Source organism: Strix uralensis, unplaced genomic scaffold, assembly GCF_047716275.1.
Source record: "Strix uralensis isolate ZFMK-TIS-50842 unplaced genomic scaffold, bStrUra1 scaffold_45, whole genome shotgun sequence".
In the NCBI taxonomy this organism is placed as follows: domain Eukaryota; kingdom Metazoa; phylum Chordata; class Aves; order Strigiformes; family Strigidae; genus Strix; species Strix uralensis.
This window is the reverse complement of record NW_027436714.1, coordinates 1,369,554-1,389,517: the sequence shown is the minus strand read 5'-3', so window position 1 is coordinate 1,389,517 and position 19,964 is coordinate 1,369,554. Positions and strand designations below refer to the sequence as shown.

General features: G+C 37.8%; 1 pseudogene; it reads right to left on the bottom strand.

Moving 5' to 3' along the window:
- Window positions 1-17,406, bottom strand: part of LOC141938464 (kinesin-like protein KIF20B) — a 35,597-nt pseudogene extending 18,191 nt beyond the window's left edge.
- Between the last annotated feature and the right edge of the window lie 2,558 nt (window positions 17,407-19,964).

Below are 19,964 nucleotides of genomic sequence, written 5' to 3'. Positions count from 1 at the left end.
AAGGACCAATCACTCATCTAAGTAATTCATTAAAAAAAATAATGATCTATAGAACAGACTTGAGGTTTGTTGTCACATTTTAAGTTTCATCCCACACAGTCTCATAGAAACACTGGACAGAGCTAGAGCCTGTCTCTTGGAAGGAGCAGTGATAGGAAGCAGTCATCACAACTGTTACCACTCTGAGCATTAATACTATTGAAAAGCTAAGTCGCTCAGAGGCAGAGAGGGAATAGAAGATTAAGTATGGTCAAAGCTTTAAGTTCACAGTGGAAGAGAAAAATGGATCAGAGCGCTGCCTAAGTTTAACTTAAAATGTTCTCAGAACTACATTTCAGGTTACAGGGCATCAGGCTCAAAAAAACACCTAACCGCATGTTTTGATTTTTTTTTTTTTAACCTGTGTACACGTAGCCAAGCCAGCCTTTTGGCATTCAGCAGCCAGCAGCAGACTAGCCAGCTGCAAATTTTATTGATCGCATCAAAAGCAGAGATACCCTGGCCATCCACTCTTAGATCAAACTCTGCTCAATACATTCATATCATTGCTCTGCCTTAGAAAGTTTGTGTGCATCATGGTAGTAGGTGGGACACACTGATTTTTGTTGCCAATTTACACAACCACTGTCCTTCTCACACTAACTTCTAACTTCAATTAAATTTGAGCTTTTGCTGCAGCAAAACCTCCTTTCCTTCCTCTTCCATTCAGGCAAAAATAAAAAAGACAGTGACATAATCCCTCTCTTCCCACAGCTGGAGTCCTCCCAGTTTGAGTGTTGTTTTTTTCTTTAGAGTGGCTCTTCATAGTCTCATCGACAGTCCTCCAATAGTAACTCCAGATCACTGCTTCCAGAAATCCTATTTTCCACACACACCTCTGCACACATTTTGCCGTAACTTCAGTTGTAATGCCAACTTCGCCTGCTACCATTTCAAGAAAGTAGCAATTACTTACAGAAAATTTCAATTTTCCAAAATAGTCAAGTCCGTTATAAGCACAGATTTAATTTTTTTGTAAACAGAAAATTGAGATGTCTAAGACTTACATAGTCTTTTATGGTTTCTTCTAAACAGGATATCAAATCTTGCAGTCTCGTGATAGCATCATCTTTTTGCTCTGCGATGTCCATTAGTTCTTGAATCCTTTTATTCTGCGTATTCATTTTCTTAGAAAAGAAAGTAGTTCAGTCAATGCTAAATTCTTGAACTATACAATGCATTTAGAAGCAAGATCAGTTAAGCTAAGCTTGATATAAAAAAAGCTAGAAACATACTACAATAGCATTTTAAGCTACTGAAATTTTGTACTAAAGCAAGTAATTTTGCACAAGTTTTTTTTGAGAAAGTTACCTCAGTTGCTTCTTTAAGCTGCTCAGCAGCCTCATCCGATTTAATCATCTGCATTTCAAAGTCTGTAACAGGAAGAGAAGCCTGCATCAAATAAGTGGCTATTACATAGTTTACTCAGTAATCCATTTTTCCAGATCTTCTGGTACTTTAGTAGCTTTTGAATAGACTCATTTATTTTTGTGTTGGCTTCTACTTACAGGACACATTTCAAAAGTTCAGGTTTTTTTGAACAGAATTGGGCCCTGTAACCCGTATAAAATATAGATCATGTCAAGAGACTTCTGCTGAAATCATATTATGAGGTATTGATACTTTTATCTATGAATGTTCCACAGAATACCTGAAAACACTGCATCAGCAAAATGTGAAGTGCTGGGATCACAATATAACCATGAAATCAAGAATAAATAATGTTGACATGTTACCCCCACAATTCAGAAGTCTTCAACTGACAGTTTTAAGTTTTGTCTTAAAAATGAAATAATCAAGGCCTGTGGAATTGTTCAACCCAAACATACACAAAACAATTGATTACCACCTATAGAGGTAACATACGATTTGGTTCCAAAATCCTGCTCAACTGGATTATTTCTATTTTACAGTGTCATTTCTTTTTTCTTTCACATCACACACACACCCAGCTCACCTTTGGTTTTCTGTGTCAGCTGTTCTTCAATTTTGATTAGTTCATTGGTTTTCTCTGTCAGCTTTTCTTTGGTCTGAGTTAGTTCAGTGCTAGTTTTTCCCAGTTGCTTTTCAAGCCAACCTATAGCTTCCTGTGGGTCCTCCAGAGACACAATGTATCTGTATGTTTCTTCCGCCTGCTTTTTGGTATCAACGACATCATTCTGCAGAGAATCAGTAACATCCTCAAGATCAATGTAGGTGCCTGGCCCTATGCCATGTTCTCCATCCTGAAAGATAATTTATATCCATTTAGAAGTAGCAAATAGTTACACAATATCCATTATTTCTACTGAAAATTTCAAAGAACGTTATGTACTCAAACATCTAAGTACAGTTAATTCTGACTTCAAAGCCATCTTGTAGGTTCACAGGCAATTTGATTGCCAGTTTCTCTCTACCTTCACACAGAATTCTCCAGCATCAAGTAACAGCTACCTTATTTTTAAAGCATTTAACGGCCCACCATCACATTCCCTTTTATACCACCACAAAAGCATCCCCTCCAAATTTAATATAAAAGCTAGCATTTTTACCCGATGAGAACACTGAATGAACACAGCAAGCAAACAGTTTTAGAAGGAATACATCTGAAATTTTCAAATATCAGTAAAAGTTTGTGAGGTCAAATAAGTTTGTGGTAACTTATCAAATTAATCTGTACTTAAAACACTGACTTTCTTTCCTCCTTGTTTTTTTAAAAACAAAGGGTTCGAAACTCACAAGAACCAGCCTCAACTTCAGAGTTTAGTTATGCTTAAGTGTATATACAATTATCATTGCTTCAGTTGTAGCCACAATAGCCTTAAGAGGAAAGAAGTCTCTGGGACCACTCCAGTACCATCCATATATGGGGTCTTAGAAGTCAGCTTCAAATACCTTAAACAGGCACTCAATGCAACAGTTTATAGCATAATTGCAGCTTTTCCCCCAGTTTCTTTGTACACAGTAATTCTCACTTTGTGTTGCAGAAATGCAGAAAACCCCAGATTCCTAAATGCATATCCGAGGCACAGCAACTACTCCTATTGAACATGATAAATATATCTTGCTGAGGATACAGTTAGGCAGCATGCAATTCCTTGAAACCATTCTTCTAATTCTTGAGACGTACCATCACCATAACAGGTAGTTAGTGAAAGGGATGTTATCAGGGGCATAATACCAGAGGTCCAGCTTGTTCACTGCGAGGCTTATCCTTTAGTTCATTTTCTTCATCCATGTCTTCAAGATCACCATTTACAAGTTCCTTGAAGATTTCCAGGCGTCTGTCAGAATCTTCTTGAAGCCGTTCTCGTTCATAAGAAAGGAACTCACTATAGTAGGAAAAATAAGTCAGATAAAAGCTAGCTAGTATGAGCTGCTACAAAGTTATTAGTACAGCTGCCTATAAACAAAGATGTTTTTTTCTTTATTTTGGCACAATAAAACAATACACAAAATGGTGTTGCTACACCAGAGTACGCACACTCCTGAAGAATGAGGGGGAGACATATATACACAGATATGGCTAACACTTGACTACAAGCATTTTTTCTAAGCTTCTTGAGCCAGAATACCCATCTGAAGTATCACTAAGACTGCAGTAACCAAAGAATTTGCAAGTGTCACTCTTTCTACAGACATCCTATCAAAGCTCTTCTGTTAGGGAGAGCTCTACAGGAACACTGCTGACAGATTACACACACACACACACACACCCTATGTGCCCCAAATCAAAGCCTTTCCTACACAGTATTTTTCCTGAACTCATAGTCCAAACAGAAACTGATCTATTAACAGAGGCAGTAAGTCTAGCAGAAGAGTGTGGTCTCTTATAGCCAAGAGACAGATTTAAGAAATAAATGAATGGAATTTAATTTTTTTTAATCATTAACTTTAAAAACCACTTAAAGCTAACTTACTTGAAATATATTTCCTGCTCAGCAAAATATTGGGCAAATTCCTGCATCACCTCTTCACGAATCTTTAGTTCCAGCAGTAACTTATTCTTCTTTTCAGCAATAAGTTTGTTCTTCAACTCTTCTATGAGATTCAGCAGCATCTAGAATTACCATTAGTATTAAGTTTTTCATAACGACATGGTTTCCCATAAGTGAGATTTTTCTCATTCCTCAAACACTACAACACCACTTTACCCTTCCACCTGACAAAATTTCTTCCAGTTCTTTTATTAGCTTATTCATAAACAGGAAGATTTATGAGTAGATCAGAAGATCTCTTTGGTACTAACACAGCAGTTTATAAGTTTGCACAGAGCAGGCATTTGTAAAGAACATTCATTTTATTACAAGAATTCTTGAAGTTGTCTTAAACAGGCTTAAGCTCCACAGGATTTGGCTCTTGTTTTCCAGGTGCTCATTTTTGGGACAATATTAATGAAACCTCCACAAAACAGTTTCTAGTCCTCAGTTCCCTCCTCATCTTCCCTAGAAGTGACTAAATTTGCTGTTCCTTAAGGAACAGTTTTCAGCATTTTCTTGTACACAGAATACAGAGAAACAGTCTTCTGTATTGCTAAAAGCAGGTAATACTTGCTGTGCATTGACCACAGGCTACCAAAAGGAGAGAAAGCCAAATCTGCAATTCTTACTGCTTGGTCTATATTCAGACACATTATAGAGTTTTCCCACAACAGGCATCATCACATCATGAGTAATCCCACTTTTAGTTCTTAATGCTGGATTTAGATAAAATAAGGGTGATCAGAAAAAAAGGTGAGAGGGGGGAAAACCAGAATAATACCTTGCTTCAAGACTCCATGCTACGCTAATTCTTAACATACCCCTGGCACATACCATGTACTCTTTTTTTCCCATAATAACTTTATTATCTTCATGTTTCTGCACTGCTTCTTCTCCTGACATATGCTGTTCCTCCATCTCATTATCATCTTCAATCACATCTTCTAAGCTCCTGTCCCATAGGACAGTAACTCTTTTCCTTGAAATTGGCATTTTAATGTGACTAAGTAGTGATGATGTTGTTGATTTCTGGTCAAATGACTGATCTTGGACAAAAACAGATGTGTCCATAGCTAAAACCTACCCAGAAAACAAAGAATAAAGTCTTCAGTATTTTTTAATCCTCTACTGGCACTTCCAAGATATACCCGCTGCACTTCCCTATAGGTCTCCTGAGCACAGTACTCCCCCAGTCTATCATCTGTTCAGAGTCACTACTTCAACTGGTTTCCAGCTAGAGTATAAAGGAGTCACTTTAGAGTCTAACCCTTCTTTTGATTGCAGGAACACCAAGTTTCACTAGCTTGACAACGTACAAGAGGGTTGCCACCTCATGCACCTTCAGATTTCTGTATTTCCTATACTTTGAGTTTCTAGTTGCATTACACAAATGCCATCCAACAAATTCTGTTTGTTTTAGTGTTGTACTTAACCCATTTAGATGAGCCCACATTCTAATGGCCTGGATCTCTTGTCCTTTGAACATATTTAACTGTCAACAGAAGTTTTCCATGGTTTCCATTAAGGCTGCAGCACTGATCCCCAATACTTTTGTCTTCCAACTCCACCAGGGTTCTATCCCTGCACTTACTCCTACTCATTCTGCTTAACCTCCACCTTCCCACTGAAGCTCCTGAGGACATAAAGACAACCTTTCAAATTCTCTTTGGTGCTCAACCTACATACCTCAGGTGAGCAATATTCCACATTAAGATAGCAGTAGTATATGGGGCAGCTAGACTTGCTACTAGGTGAGAGCATGCTATGACTACAGAAGAAAAATTCACCCAGATCTCATGGAATTTCTTCCAAATATAGCAAGTGTCTTGTCAGGCTGGATATTTTATGGGAATTACGGATTTTTAATAGGAAATATATGTCCCAACAAAGCCTTTTTAAAAGCTTTACAAGGAAATAAAGCCTGACTAGGAGCAATCAGAAAATACGATTGCAACATGAGACAGAAAAACCCAGTCACTAAATTCATATTCTTAGGAGTGAGGGAACCTGCTCTTTAAAGGCAAATCAGAAGTACTGATCAAGATAAACTGCAACACACTTACTTTTTGTGCAATGGCCGAGAACTTTAACACATGGAGTGTTTCATCATACGTTGAAGCACATTGGCTTATGTTTACTATCATGTATACACTCCCCTTTCCACTGAAGAATCCTTGAAGGAAATGAGTTAGTTTACTTTCCCGAAAGGGTATGTGCTGCTGCGACCTTTAAAGACAAAAGAACAGATGACCAGATGTTTAATAATTTCCAGTCAGTGTAAAAGCTACCCAGCATGAAGACTTAAAAATATTTATTAAAGTAGTAGTCATTAAATAAATTAAAATTGTTTTGGACTAGATGCAGCTGTTTGTAGAGAGACCATGTGGCTGTTGTGACTGTGGCTTTAGCCATTATCTTAGATAGGCTATAGCAATATAACCAATGGGAGCACTTAAATTGAAAGTGTTCAACGTTTAGCCTTGGGCAGGTCACACAGCCTCATGCTACACCAAACTATACCCCAACCTCTCTCTTCCCTTCCACATTAATGAAGAGAATATATCTAGTTCTAGGCATGCAGTATCCAACATCATCAGAGATCTCTCTCACTCAGTATCCGGCCTCTGAGAATGGACAAGAGCAAGTGCCTAGGCAAGAAAATGAGTATACACCAAACATATGGAGATACTTTTCAGAACTTTCTTCCTAATCTCCCAGCAGTTTGGCACTTCCTAAAAAAAAAAAAAAAAATAAATCACAATTTGTGCCCTTGAATTTAACAGCTGGGGATGTAGTTTTTGATGCTTATAGGAAATTTTATGAGAATTCCTAAAACATGACTGAACGCACACTTGCCACCAAATAGGTTGCCTGCATTTTGGACACATAACAGCTATTCAGTTACATGGACAGTGCTACAGAACTCAGGAAGGCAGCGACACTCCTACCAGAGTACATAGACAGCTCATAAATAGCTTTGCTGCAGGACTGGTAGTCCAAAATAATTTTAAGAAAGTTTCTATTTCCTATTCAACTTGCAAAGGGCATGTATTAACACTTTAACAATATAGAAGAAATGCTCTGAAGCATGATCTCTTAAAATTCCAAGTTATTGGGATCAGAAGAAGTCATTCTGAATACATTAACAGCCCTCTAAGCAGCCGCTAGTTTTAATGCATCCTTCCTATCTGGAAAGAACAGAAAAATAAGACAGACTGTAAATTCACAGAACATAATCAGGAACACACGCTAGCAAAGCTTCTTCATCTTAAGGTGTTACAGACTTTGAACAGGCTGTCAGGAAGAGTGCTACGGGGTAAGTGAATTTGGCAAAGCACATCCATCAGCAGACTGGGTTCATTTAACTTCTGGGACAGAAATAGAGCTGCAAATGAGAACATGTGGAGAAAGCAGTTCCTGGACAGTTATATCCAGCTGTGACCATATATTGTACTGTTTTTTAGACAACTAGCTTCTTGTATTATTTCACTCTTATTTAGATCCCCAAGGTAGGGCATAAATAGCAGGAAGGCTTTCTTTTGTCTGCATATGGTTAGCTGGATCAGGAGGAGAGTGTTAAAAGTTATGTCAGTATTTATTAAAAAACAGACAAATTTTGTCAAATGGTGCACAGTTATGATAGCACAGCAATGTTCTGCTGATGAAAAAATGTTACACTAGAAGTATTAGACAGTTGAGTTAGTTCGTAAGGAGTAATAAAAGGCTAAAAATTTGACACTTACTATGACACTGGTGAAAAGGGGGGTTTAAACTTATTCCAAAGTTTGATTTTTTGATAAACCAAGCTCAGAGGAGTAAAGTTAAATTGCTAAAATATACAATAGCATGCTTAAAGGAGATTAGAATTGATGATTTAAAGAGCAGAACAAGGCAAGTTTAAGATGACTTTGGTAGATCAACAAGTCTATACATCATTTCCACCAAAAACTTAGTATTAGCATTGCATATTTTAAACATTGTAGGTAATACCTAAAAGCCACAACCAGTTTGCAATTCGTACAAGGACTTACTTTGACTGTTGAGAATTCTTGAGTGCGTTAATACACTTGCCTAGAATCAGAAGAGAGGTGTTTATATTTCCACTCTCTTTCAATCTATGACCTTCACTGTGGGTCTTGGCATATCTTTCTGAACCAGCAAGATCACACAGTGACAATCTGAAAATAGATAAGGAAAACTCCCTTTATTTACCTTAGAACATGCACAAATTATTCACTTTTTAAAATGATCACTGTTTTTAGAGGAAGAATTTCTTGATCTTCATCTGCACAAACACTTCCATTCTTTTCAGTGTTGCTTTCCCAATCAAATTTTACATTACTTCCTGACAAATCTTTTCCCAACACACTTCTTATTTCCCCTCCCCCCCCCCGCCATCCTCTTCCTTTTGAGGACTTAGACGAGTTCAGGTATATAGCAGGCTAACAGAAACTTGTGCTGAACAGAGGGGACAAGATATAGAACAGCACTGCAACCTGATGGCTGGAGATAGAGGGCCAAGTACTGCATGATTGTAGAAAGTGGGGAAAAGGAGTGGGAAGTGGGTAGAAAGTGCATGAGCTTCTACCAGGAAGCACTGGGTATATAGTCAGTACCAGTACACCAACACAGAAGATAACTGACAACTTCATCACAAAAGAAGAGAGGGTCTCTGCTCTGAACTTACTCATTGACTCGGGTGACTTGTGGGGCTCCTGAATCTTCAATTTTTAGTATCTTAACTGTGAATATGCTGTGACTAAAAGGAAAAGTTTAAATCAGCAGAGAAGATAAAGTAGACTAATACCTTCAAAATATTTTTAGCCTCCACAACATCTGTTCAAAACACTGTTGAATCTGTCAACTTGTCTCAGCATATACTCTATCAGATACAAACTTTTAAAGAGATGCTGGTGTAGCCTTTATTTTGCTTTTTCCTCAGACATTTAGATGGAATAAAGCTAAGTGCTTTTGCTTGAAGGACAGTATTTGATAAATCTGTTAGCTTTTGTACAGGTTCATCTTACTGACGGATTGAATCCTTTTGACTAAAAACATTGGGTCACACAGTGCTAAAGGATGCCAAACCTAGATATCTAGACCCTGTTAAAGCCTCTTCCCCTCCTAAAAGTCACAATCCATATTTTAGTTCCCCCTTCCTCCCAGACACCATCCTATGCCCAGTGCTATTCAAAAAGTTTCTCACCTTCTGCTGGAGAAAGTATTTAGCTTCGTGCTTGCGATACTCTGGTGTTTCAACCCCAGTTTTAGAAGTCTAAAAGCTTCTTTAGAATCAGAAATCTGAACCCACTGCAGACCTTTAGGAAGAACAAACACAGTAATCTTGTAAATATCATTATCAAAAAGAAAGAAGGGATTAGGGGATAACGTATGCACACCAAGAATAATACGTTTATTTGAGACAAAACCATTTTACTAAGCATGCTTCAGACAGAAATTATGTGACAACAAAATCAAGATTCTTCCTTCCATGGGAAAGGAAGGGCACATATCTCTCATCATTTCATCCTATTAGCACACAGAAATATGCTCCATCCAAATTAAGTGAGCAACCTTAGCCTCCACTCTGAAAAGCCAAAGCACAGGGTCTAATATGAGCATGAACGCCCTATGTTCATACTCATCAAGGCAGAATTCTACCTGGACAGCTTCTCTGGTTTAGCCTACGATTTTGAGGGTGCGGGGGGAAAATCACCTAGACATCTTTCAGGGCCATCAAGTTAAAAAAAAAAAAAAAAAAAAGAAAATCAGTGAAGAATTTTGTCTGCAATATGATGACTGTATATCACCTTGGTATGGGCTAGAGTAAATACCTACAACCCTACTAATGGAACTTAGAATATGAACATTATGGCCTCTGTTAAACTAGAGGTCACCAAAATTGTACTAGCAAAAATACCAGCTGTGACGAAGAAAAATAAGAAAATCATCAGCTGGTTTTCCTCAAGAACATCAGGAACAGCCTTATACCTCCAAATGTTATAAAAAGAGATTATGCTGAAGCATAGCTCAAAGCAGACTATTTCCTACTTCACACCTCTTCTAGTCTTTGAAGAAATGAAGGAGTTGGGTTTATCATCTGATTCAGCTTTTTGAATTATAATTTGGCATATAAAAGATAAAAGGAGCAGGCCAAACACCTCCAAAAAAGCCTTTAATCTAGAATTGGTGTCTTGATTTTCCAAAGAACCTATAAATCAAATAGGATTTGAAACCTGTTATTTCCATGGCCAGAAACAAACACTGAACTGTTAGAGTTCTGCTAACCCCCCACCTCCCCCAACCCACAACAAATCACATCACAGGCTTCATTAGAGTACTGTAAAATGTAATTTGCAGTCAGACTGAACTTTCTCACATATTCTCTGAAAATACTAACAAAATAGAACTGTTGAGCCAATTATAACTATAGGTAAGAATTTGGAGTCTTTTTTAAGAAAATGGAAAAAATCAAAACACTAAAAAATTTGTCAATTGTTCTCAATATTTCTCCCATTTCAGAGAAATATCAAGTCAGTGGAGTGCACGCAGGCTTTTAAGAGTTACAGTTAACAACAGAGAGAAAACACTATTAAAGGTACAGATACTTCTGTGTATGTAGATTGTTGCCTTTCATACCCAAGGCAGACATTTCTAGTGCCACAGTGAATACAGTTAGGAGTTTTCTAATCTAGAAATAAATATTATTACAGGAAGACTGACTTCTCAAATTACACGTTTGGCAATTTGCAATGTATTCTAATCACCTTTTACATAAGAACATCCCTTGACGTCTTGAGCAAGGCGTAGTGTTTTTCTTTTCTTGTCATTTGACATAGGAATCAGTAGATCATAAAAACATTCATTGTAAATCTCACAAAATGAAACCCAAAGAGAAAATTTCACGTGATTTTTCGCAGTTGTGCTAGATTGTTCTGAGCCTTTTAAGAGTTCTTCCAAATCTGTCAAGTACAAAATATTACAAGTCAGTATAGACCTTGTAAAATAAACTTTATTCAAAAAATTAGTAAGTGAAGACTGATATTACAGCAGCCTTCTAAAAAGCACTTACCCCAGACAAAAATCCCTTGAAACTTTTCTCCCCTTTCTTAAATATCTGGAAGTCACATGCTTACCCTACATATCTGCCAGACACCTCATCTACCACTTCCTTTCCCACTTGCAAATTCTATCAAAAACATGCAGCTTTGTTAGAATTATTCAAGTCTCTTCAATGTCTTTAAAAGAATCAAACTGACAAGTACATATCATTCTAAGATTTTAAAGCAAACCTAGTATTTAGGTAGTTTTTAAATGCTAGAATTAGGTTTATCTAATTACATACAGGGTCAGGATACCACTAGAAACCATAGCATAAGTAGTACTATTTTTCCTTGCCATAGTTTCATCTCATTTAATGTCTGTTCAGGTAAACTTCTAACCATTTTATCCTTGTGTTTTCTGGCCAGATAAATTGATCACTATCCAATTCACAGGCATATAAAAATGCCAAGCAGTCATTTTATTATTAACATAGGCCAGAAGTCAGTTGTTGACTTTAAGAAAGCTTCTTTGCCTGCTTTAATTGCAATTCTTTAATATAAAACATACCCTTACAACCAACTGGTGCTTTGCTGTTAGTGCTATCTTGATGGTCTACCTACAAAAGAGAACAGAGGCTTTAAGATACATCGTTGACAGTAGATCACCAGTTCCTTTTGTAACAGCTCCTACTAGACAGTAATACAGTGTAGTTGCAATATGCCAATACAAAGATCCTGACTAGGCATCATGTCTAGTTCAATGCACCTGTTCACTCCTATTGAAAGGATTGTTCTTACCTTAATACTCATCCCTGACACTTCCCTTACATCAGGCCCTATCACAGTACAGAGCACTTCAGCTCCCTGAGCCAGAGGAAAACTAGCCACAGAAAAATAGAGGGGTGGGACCCCACAGAGAAACAGGGTGATTTAACAGGATGATTTGCGGAACTCCAGTTGTAGTTTACACGTTATTCTTAACCTGGTGAATCTAGAGAGTCTGGAAATTTTTTAGTATTGGTATTTTGCTAATTCAGGATTCCGTATCTTACAGCTTCCTAGGTCAACTCTCAGAAATAGAGGTAAATGTAGAACACTTGTTCACTTAAGAAATTAAGTGAACAACTTACTACTACATGATACAGGCTGTATCACAGTTGAAATAAAGCCCAGGTTTTAGAAAGAGAAGGAAAACTTCCTTCTGCTGAATTCTTAAAAAAAAAAACCAAAAAAAAACCAAAGTAAAACAAATCCCTACAGATAGAGGTTAATACACACACACTCCATTCCCACTCTTAGTTTTGGTTGTTTGGTTTTTTTAGGCACAGAACTGCAAAGAAGTGCAACTCGTCTACCAAAACCAGTATGCTTAAGAGAAGAAACATGGATTAAAACACAGGTGTGATTTGGGTTGGGTTTTTTTAATGTTTTGTCAAGAGCATATGTCATATGTCATATGTCAAGAGCATATGTCATATAAAGCTGGGATTCCATAAAGCAATTCCTGAAATAGTTAAATACGTGTGTAATCAAAACTTTCAGGTTTAAGCTTTACGCATATAAAACACCCACCCACCCTCTGTTGAAGTAGGTGCAAACTTTGAAAACTGTTGTTATAAGAACAATACTTCAGCTTAGAGATTTAGTGGCAAAACTACAGGGGACACATACATGATTGTTTTTTCTGAAGCCCTTAAAGACTGCTAGAGCTAGATAGAACATACGCCTGTGCTTTTGAAGTGAAGTCTTGAAGAATTCTGCTGCCACCTGCCTTCCACACTGGAGAATTCTAGTTAAGTAACTCGGATAAAAATCAAGGTAACAGATAGATTCCATCCCACAACAGCCACACCACTGTATTATAACCCAGCATACCACTAGGCAGATAATTCTTTTCACTAAAAATAAAAAATGCACTGCAATCCATTTCTAGTTCCAATTCCTAGCATATGCTCAGTTTTCTTACATTATTGCATTCATTTCAGAGTTAAAGACACCAGGAAAAAGGTATGCTTATACAAAATACAAATCCCCACAACTGTAATTGGACTAAACAGCTTTAGAGTTCCAAGCAATTCATGAAACTGAAGTGTATTTCTGGACTACTCAACAGTGAACTGTTTAAGAATAAAGTCCAGCAGAAACCTGTTTGAATTCAAATCTTTAGAAATCCAACAGCTTTATAGCTCTGCTGTTCCAAAAAACCCTTTGCTTCCTTTGAGGTTATTGGCATAGACTGGAAGAGGGGAACAACCTCAAAATCATTCATTTCTTTCAAGTATCCTGGAAGAGTGTAAATTGTTTAAAGGAGCAGACCTACTAGCATCCCCGCAGATGGCAAGACTATTTGCATTCCATCCTTATTAAGCACCAGTAACCCCAGAGGATAAATTATCAGATGCTCAAACTATAGAAAAAAACCTTAGTGTTTACATTCTGTAAAGTATTCAGCCACAAGGCAGAAATTCACAGAACAGGGTTCATCAGCAATATTGCTCACTTTGCTGCTCATCTGAAGAGCTACCTGACAGCAAAGACACGTCCGTACTTAAATACAGAGAGTTGCTTCCCATTGAAAAATGAACATGGTAACATTGAGCTATCTAAAGATGCATGTACTCGTCAGTACAGAAGGAAGTGCTCCTCTACCTCTTTTGTTAGGCGAAGTATTGAATTTTTAATAGCAGTTTCTTCTTTCACTTGGTCTCTAGTCAGCCTTATATAATCTCTGCACCGATGGGGTTTGAAATCCATTGCTGTGTATAGCCTCCCTTGAATACTTTTAAACAACATATCCATAGTCCTTGGCAGAATACCGATGTCATCTTCTGTCCCTGAAAGCAACATACCAAAGAAAGACCCTAATTATTACTGTGAACAAGATATACAAATAAACAAAGACAGAAAGATAAGCAACTCTAATCTCAAGGCATACATGATGGATTTGGAGGCCACTTACAGCACGAAGCAGTGGGTTTTTTATTCTCAAGGTAATAGCAATGTCATTAGTGTTCTGAAAGGTATTTGGCTTTCAGCAACAGCTCATGCTCTACCCCTTAGACAGTAAGGGGCAGAACATAAAAACTGATGGGGTGTTCTGCATAAACTTAGCCTTAAGGAAAAAAAACAAAAAACAGACCAACCACAACCAACACACATTCAATAGAGATTTGCAGTTTTTCAATTGCATTTCATAGGCTGCCTTCACTCTCTCTCTCAAGGAAGTAATCTGCAAATACAACTGATGACTCCTCTCTCAGCTGCAGTCCTGTACTAATTCCACAGACCCTACCAAAAAAGTTCTAGAAGCCTTGTGAAGACTCACTCCTTTCCCTGTCCCAGACCCTTTCCTACCAAAGCATCCTACTTTTGCACATGAAAGGCAAAAAGGAGTCAGATAAAAGCCTCAGTGAACACTTGATCTTTCTGAATCCAGATGCAAGTTTAAAAAGGGTTCACTTAACTTTGATTTCTAAACCAGAGAGGAGAGGAAAGAGGGGAGAATGGAAGAGAAACAACTATCCTGTCTCAGACTGACAGCATTATCTTCCAGCCTCTGATAACTCCTACCGCTCCTGAGACAGATGGGCTTTCACCAGTTACAGCACTAGCTGTGTTGCCCAAGTCAGAACCTATGTAAAATCTAGCTGGCACTCAAACACCAAGCTAGGAACCAAATAACATACTAAAGTACTGTTGGATTACATTTGTTTCTCCTCATCTACTCGTAATTTTTTGTTTCTCGTAATGCCACTTGTAATTCAACCTCACATGAACAAAGTAGCAGTCACTGGCAAACAACAAACAGTCCTAAAAAACTGTTGCATCTTTCACTTAAGTCCCTTGCCATTGACTGAATACAGACTGCCATGTACTGCCAGAAAGGAAAGGCTATATTGACAATACTGGGAATAACAGAAGAGGAAATCATGGCACCCCGTAGGCAACATTCTGCCCTGACAGTTCTTATCACAAGTTGATAGTTAAGTCCTAGAAAAATATAATAGCATGAAAAAGTCTGCAGAGTCTGAAAAGACATGAATCAAAAAGTCTTGAAAACCCACACAATATAGCCCAAACTAGCCAAGCATGCGGGACTGTACACTTTAGGAATTTTGGGGGGTTGTTATTTACCTATTATTTATTAGGACAGAGCATGCCATCATTGCCCCAGATTAATGATAACTGAAAATACTGGCAGTAGTCTTTAGTTATAATCTACCTAACAGAAGATCACTTAGAAGACAATGTCACTTCAATAAAGATCAATTTCATATGGCATAAGACATATTGTCCTTCTACTACTTCTGTGTATAAAATAAGCATTATAGAATCTAGAACTGCCATTTTATTATAGGAGAAATTGTTTCCATCTAAATCACGCCACCTTATTTGTTAAAATGTTTTGGAAAATAATTAAAGAATGACATCTTCCAACCAGAAAGGATATTGAGCTTTAACAGTACAGAAACAGTACATCAGGAGACAAGGTCTCCTAGGATATTATTGATAAACTCAGAAACTCGAGACAAGACAGAAATACTTGGAAGTACTCAAATATGTTTCAAAACATTTATGCTCTGCCTGTAATAATTGAAACGGACTCAAATACTATTCCTTATTTGGAGACAATGCATATAAGATGCATATGACCTTTATAATAATGATTAAGAAAATATGAGTCTGGACTTACACACTTTTCACATTCTGATATACAGAACACATATTTTCTTAACTCCCCCCTCCACCCTCTAGATACTTGGAGGAAAAAAGAAGTCACATACACCTGGTTGAAATTATTACAGCCTTACAAAGCAATACCACTGTATGTTTACGTAAACTCTGGCAGTGACTGTCAGTTGGCAGTTCAGTGATATTGGTTATGGAAGGAGACTTTCAAAGGCTATTTATTATTATTATTATTCAAGAGAAGCCAATGTACAGGGCCTACAGCTTAAATAAAGGAGAGAGTTATAATATTTCTGCTAGAAGTAATCCTCTCAAAAAAAAAAAAAAAAAAAAAAAGGAATTTCATTCAAGAACACATTTCTACTTATACCTTGGAATGTGTAGGTTTTCCCAGCATTTGTAACGCCATATGTAAAAATAAGACGATTATATCCATCTAAGAAGTCTTGCACTGGTTTCTTCATGGTGCCTTCAAAAAATTCTTCTTGAGTTGTTTCAGGGGCAAACACCTGAGCATTACCAAGAAACATCTTTATTTTGTTTCAGCAATCATTAGAGACTTTTAAAGAATCCTTTAAATTCTGTATGTTTATAATCTTAAAGACTATTGACAGTTTAAAAATCTAGTTGGATTGCTATTTAATAATATAAAGTTAAACAAATTTTTCCAGGAAAAGATTAAAAATTTTTAAAGACAATTCATTTACTTGTGAAAAAGTGAACTTCTGTCCAACAGTTTTTTCACTCAGTCGACTCAAAGAATATTGGGGTGGCTTCAGTATGACACTTGTTGAATCTTCAATCGAAACACAGCTCTATTAAAAGGAACCAGAAACAATGCAGGCATGAAAAGTGTATGAAAAGCTCAGCTTAGAGGAAAAAACAAACCAAAAACCCCAAGCATACATTTAAGGTATTTTCAAGCTATATAAATGTCACACCTGCAATTCATTTTCTCTCTCCAACGATGTAAATGGCCTAATACGCAGGCAAACTTGTATGTGTCCCTTAGGCTCCAAAACGTTCCTCTTAAATAAAAAAAAAATAAGGAAGTTAGAAATTTGACTAGCTTCTTTGTTGGATAGCTAGCATCTTAAGGCAGTTTTATTTTCACGAGGCTACTTTGAACAGACTTATTTGATGACAAGAGAAGCAAAAGTAATTCACTACATCAGTTTTCACAAGTGCTTAGGCCTCTGCAGAAGTTCGCTGTGATAACTTAAGAGTTCATAATCTTGCAGCATATATATATACACACACACACGACACTAAGGCAATGAGAAATCAAGAATGAAACCCACAAAAACATTCTATGATTAAGCTGCTCCAAGACTGATGCGCCCAATAAGGTATCAATGCAGTGCCACACAACTTAGTCTAATCCTATCTATCTCCTCCAAATTAAAAACATACTAAATATGCTTTTCATCTTCTCTGTAAAATTCTGATTATTCGTATTGATGAAAAGACTAAGCTTATTAAAAAATATCCAAACAATGCAAACGTTAAAGCTTTCTTACCTGGCTTGTGTCCGAGTCTGAAGAAACCAAAGAAAAATCACCAGAGAGATCTGTTTTAAGGTCTTCCACACTTACTGGCCCTGTTCTTTGAAGTGGCTCAGCACTAGCAATATAGGATGGTCTGAAAAATTCCTCTTTATCCAAATTTGGTTCCATCCTGCGAGATAAAATAAAATCCTTCTTTTGTTTTCTGATCACATAACATAGAGCTTCTGAAGTCTCTTATATAAGACAAGCCAATTTGAAACTGATAGCTGCAGTTTCTTTAAGGAGAAAGCTTTCTTTATCCTATTCAAAATTTACACAGCAAGTTTCTGATAGCTGGGGAGAGGGTCTGCAATGGAGTTCACATCACGATGAAACAAGACCAGCCATTCTTCTTTCAATGCAAAGCAACTGTTTACGAGGGAAAAAGCCTTACACATATACCACAACCTTGCTAAAACCCATGTTTGACAAGGAAGATAGAATTAAAAAATAAAAACACCAAACAATCATATTGTTCCACATCCGTTTCTCCATCATCCCATTATTGTGTCCATTTAGAATAAAAGTTCATTGCAAGAGTAACCCAGACTTCATGGTTATCTCTGCAGGACCTGATAAATAATTGGTATTATAAATATAACACAATGTAGCTTAATGCATGACAGAGTTCAGAAAAATTCTGAAGACTAGCATATAGTTTTAGCTATTAAGGGGACACTAGAAAATTAGACCTCATGCCAGAGGGCAAGTTACAGAATTGCTTTTTAGTAACTTTTTCAGTCATTTTATAGATCAGCAATTCATCTATTAATCCAAAATTTAATGATTTTTGTGCATCTCAGAATCTGGGCAGTGAAAATTTGCTATAGAAAATGAAAGTAAATTGATTCAGCGTTGATAGGTAGATTTCAAAATAATCTTTAAAAAGTGCATTTTATTTCAAAATATTAGCATATTTTGTCTGCCCTTCACTCTCCAGTTGCTTTTTCCTGTGATGTTACAGACGTGGCTTGGCAGCTTTTGTTATGAATTAAGTTTAACTCATTGGGCTCACAGACTATGACAGCAACTCACTGGGCTCATAGACTATGGCAGCAAGCATTCCAGCAATTAGACATCTACCACATGGTCTCCTACAGTTTTGAAGCTTTGGACATGATGAGTCAATGGTCTAATACTACATTCCCATGTCTATGCTACAGCCACGTATATATATTTTGTCTCTAAATACTAATGGAGAACACACAGCATTCATTAAAACAGTGGACAGACCAGGGCTGGTTCAGAAAAGGTGTTGCCTATTAAGCAGTCGTAATATTTTTGTTCCGCCCAGCAAAAAACCTGAAATATGCCAGCACTTTGGTGTCAAAACATTTAACAGTTCAGCCTGACTATCTAGCTTGTAAAAGGCAGATACAAGGCTTCATGAAGCCAGACAAACTTCACCAAGAGGCAAATGAGGTAAAGCTATACATAAACTAAGCAGCAATGTTTAGTTTAATCTACAGTTCTTATTTTTGTCAGACAACTATATGAAAACCAGGAAAAACTTGGCCTGAAATACTGACAAAGCTTGAACAAACACCAAGTTGGGAATAAGCTACTACTGGAAAGAAACATACCTGTGCTGTCACGATCTAGAAGTCTTCCTCATCAGCTACACAAAGTCACAGGGCAAAACTCTTACCAGACCTTGACAGGAAACATAGTTGTTAGGTAACTGACAGTTTAGTTGTTTTAAATATAAGCTTATTTTAAAGTGTGATTTGTCGAGATTATGCTCTCACTCTGTGCTTTTTTACCTAAGGGGCAAAATACAAACATTAAGCTATGTATGCAAAGCTGGAATTCAAAGCATTCATATGAGCCCAGCATTCAGATAAGTCAGGTTGAACCACTAATAGCATGTAAAACACAAGATGCAAACTGTCCATCTGTCTGCACATTGTGTCATACAGCACTGTAATTACCTTAGATGTTCTGGGGTAAACAGGTATACTGCCCGGCTGTAGCCTCTAAAATGTACTTGTATACTGGGATACGTTATTCTAATTCTGCTTATCGTGACAACAGAGTTTAGAGCTGCAGACACCTTAAGAGAAGGGTATCCAGAATGGCACACAAAGCAAAACCTGGTCACGGTACACACACAACCTGTAGCACTGTCAGACAGCACAAGGGTTGAAAAGGCTCCAAACCTCACAGCTGGCAGCTTATAAAGAAACATAACGCATCAGTACTTACACTTTAAAAAATTTAAAAGAAAAGTTTTCCTCCGCAATTACCAATCTCTCACTGCAAGGCTTCGCAGTGTTGTCCCGTTCTTACGGGACACTGCCGCATGGCCTGGTCATAGCCCTGGACGCTACCCGTGACTTGCATGCCCCTCAGCAGTACCTAAAAGTTTTCACACACACATCCCCCGCTCCACAAGTTTTCACCCACCGTAGTGCCAGGGGAGAAGCGAGGGGAAGAGGCCTCAGCACCGCCTGCCACGCAGACCCCTCAGCACCGCCCGCCACGCAGACCCCCCAGCACCGCTTCCCAGCTCCGCGACCCCGAGGTCGAAACCGCCGCCTCCTTCCCTCCTCTAGCGAGCGGCCGGCAGCCCGACAGCCCCACAACCCCTTACCGGAGAGCGCACGGCAGGCTGAGCGAGCCCAGACACCGACCTCCTCCAGGCGAGAGCCGCTCGGCTCTGCTGAGCGGCCCTAGCAACCGTTGCG